Genomic DNA, 3,336 nt, shown 5'->3' on the forward strand with positions numbered 1-3,336 from the left:
TCATTGACTATGGAGTAATATTTGCTCAACGTTTGTTGATTAAATTTTACCCAATATTGAGTAGCTCCTTTTTGCTCTGAAACAAGGAAACATTTACTCGTTTAACCTTGAGTAAAGGTTTACGCAAGTGTTGATTAAAACGATTACTCATTATTTGAGTAAAACTTAAGTGAAAAGATTTGCAAAATGATGAATAGTAAAGTGTTACTCAACATTTTGAGCAACATGAAACGTATTTTACTCAACAAATATTAAGCAAAAAACACTTTCGAGTTGTATTGAGGCTCCATCTGCAGCTGGAACAAAGCAGTATTTTAAACTAAAAGAATGAAAAGAATACAAAATTAAATATAATATTCTGCATTTTACCTGGTTTTATTTTCAAAATAGGTATCAAATAAATCACAATATAGCATGTCTATTGTCTCATTACCCAATGTGAGCAAACATAGAATAGAAGCCGGTCACCTCTCCCAAAACTTTTGATGTGAAAAAGTCATTTGAAAATTAATGTTATAGATGCTGAGTGTTTTAAATGGGACAGAAATTAAGTCTTCACTTCATTATGTTTTAACACTCAAGAATTGTCTAATGTCACCAGGTTCTTTAGTAGCTGATATAGTGTCCAGGAACTGCCAAATAGCAGTGATCAGCCTGTACTGGATATGCTAAGTCATTGTATGTGAAGGATTTGGTATATCTTGTCCACAAGTTCTACAACTTTCATCACTGTTGCGCATTGAAAAAGCTTGCCTATCCATTTATATAAAAACACAGTTCTGGATTCAACTTGCTTCACAAGTATATAAATGGCAGCGTGCGTCCAGTAAAGTTGGCGAGGAACCAGTCCAAAGCTGTGCCTTCCTGAAACATGTAAAATAAAAGAAAATGTAATAAAGGACATTAATTTCATGGATTGGGACTATTCAAGTGAAATAAAGCTGCCTTAAAATAGAAAATCCACCACCTTTTCATTGTATCAACCATAAATCAAAATTTGTTTGGTACTCGAAAGTGATGAAGCAGATGGAAGGTTTAAAACACAAATAACTAAATTTATGCATGTCTTATTTTTAAACTGTCTATAATTGGTCAGATGGTATATAACCAAAAATGAAAACTCTTGCTGAAATTCTTGAAATATTAAAGCAAATATGACATATTTACATGTAATTTACATCATTGTAATCACCCATTGCATTGGCATTTCTACTTTCATGCGATTTTGCAAATATTTAAAATATCTTTATAATTATTATATTATTATTCCTGTGATAGCGGGCAATGCTATTTTCAAGGGGACACAAACTTTAGGAGACAAGAATTTACAGAAATGGTAAACAAGATAATTATAAGATTCGCGGTTGATTATTCAAAGTTCACGATAGCCAACACCTGTCGGTGAGGATAAGGGGTTATATAGGGGGTTTTCCCCTTGGCATTTGAGGTTTCATGAACTACACATTCAATGAAGTACATGTATTCTGAAATGCACAAAGAAATTAACAAGTTAAATGCAACATTATTGATAGAAATTTACCTGTTGACTGACGTTCGTGCATCTTTCTTCAATACCTTTCCTGGAAAGAGGTAGGGCAGCACAAAAATCCCAAAGTCACATCTGATCTGTAAGTAAAATATAGATCAATATTATAAATGCACTGAAAAAGAAAACTGCCTATGGAAAAAAATTTCAAGTGATATTTTGCAATGTTTTCACTCTCCTACTACATATAACTGCAAAAAAAGTTATGTGGCACGAGTCAACATCAGGATCAGGGACGTAGCAACAGCTTTGGGGCATATGGACAAGGAGCAGTGTGAGGCCTTCTAAACATCTCCTTTATCAGCCCTGATCCCTATCCACTTCATTTTCGCTTTTGCTTGGGGCCCATGGACTTTGTCCACCCTATCCGCTTGCTACATGTACGCCCCTGGTCCCCGGGCCTGGTCCACATCAGCGTATGTACTTCGAGGTTGCTCAGACTAGTACATTACGATCGCAAATACACAGCTAGCATGGTGAGCCGATGACAATTACTGATAAGCTTAACTAACTTAAAAACTTGTCTATATCCGGTTCAAATCATACAATAAGATTTCTAAATTGTGTAACAGGTATATGGACATAAAGTTATGAATAATAGTAATGAAATTAGTACCTTCAAACATTGGTTGTACTGCTGACAAACTCCATTCCACCAGCAGACACTGCACCCGCATCCCGGCTCCGCTTTTATACGCCATGATGACATGAATTTTAATACGTCGTCGAATTAAACTTACTCCGCGTGTTGAATTTACTACGCGATTTGAGTAAAATACAATGTGGCGATTAAATTATTTTACTTCTTTCCATTGACCATTTTTTACTCTGGCAAAGAGTTGTGTCAAATATCGTCTTTTACTCGTTGATGAGTAAATAATTGGTCTATTTTTTAATCAACATACTTTAGTCGGTAGCACTTTACTCCTTATTTTTTGCTGTGTAGTCATCCCACCAAACACAAAAGCGTTTTAAAAACGTTTTAAATACGTTATATTTTGGCTTTTGGTTTAGGTAAAAACGTTTTAATAACATTAAAATGTCGGGTTATATAAAGGTCATGATAACGTTTTAAAACGTTTTGTATGAAAACACACTACAACAATATTTTTAAATGTTTTCAAAAATGTTATTGTAAACTATTTTTACAAAAATTTTGCCAAATATTGTGTCAATACTTAAATAACATTATGTTAAAATGTTTGAACCCAGCAAACACAGAAATGTTCTTAAATTTTTTTTTTCAAAACCTTTTAATAACATTTAAATGTCGGGTTATATAAAGGTCATGAAAACGTTTTTCAAACGTTATTGAAAATATTTTGGGCAAACATATTTCGCAAAATATTTTTTCAACCCCAAAATAACATTCTGTTTAGAATGTTTTGTATCAAGTTTTCAAGAATGGTCTTGGAATGTTATTAAAACGTTTTTATACCCTTTATGTAACCCGACATTTAAACGTTTTCTGTAAAACATTTTTGTTTGCTGAGCAGTAGATTATCAAAAAATGTTTTTTAAGGTTATGAAAACGTTTATACTCTTAATATACCCTTTATAAAACCCGACATTTAAACGTTTTCTGAAAACCTTTTATAACTTTTTGCAAATGATGTCGAAAACGTTTTGTGTTTGCTGGGATATGACGAATATCGAATTACATAATACATAATAAATTATTTTAAAATTACCATACGCCTACATTTGCAATTTAAAATACGCAAGTCTAAATCATCCTGGTTTTAACATGTTTAAGAGTGAATTGAATCGAATTATTATCTGAATTCACA

The 3,336-nt window shown here is 32.7% G+C and overlaps 1 long non-coding RNA gene across 1 annotated transcript; it reads right to left on the minus strand.

Moving 5' to 3' along the window:
* Positions 1-369: 369 nt before the first annotated feature.
* Positions 370-2,489, minus strand: LOC140162198 (uncharacterized). The gene is made up of 3 exons (XR_011860218.1): positions 2,163-2,489; positions 1,541-1,626; positions 370-864 (listed from the first exon to the last, which is right to left on the minus strand). It is a non-coding gene; the product is annotated as an uncharacterized lncRNA (long non-coding RNA).
* Positions 2,490-3,336: the final 847 nt, after the last annotated feature.

Source organism: Amphiura filiformis, chromosome 10 (assembly GCF_039555335.1).
Source record: "Amphiura filiformis chromosome 10, Afil_fr2py, whole genome shotgun sequence".
In the NCBI taxonomy this organism is placed as follows: domain Eukaryota; kingdom Metazoa; phylum Echinodermata; class Ophiuroidea; order Amphilepidida; family Amphiuridae; genus Amphiura; species Amphiura filiformis.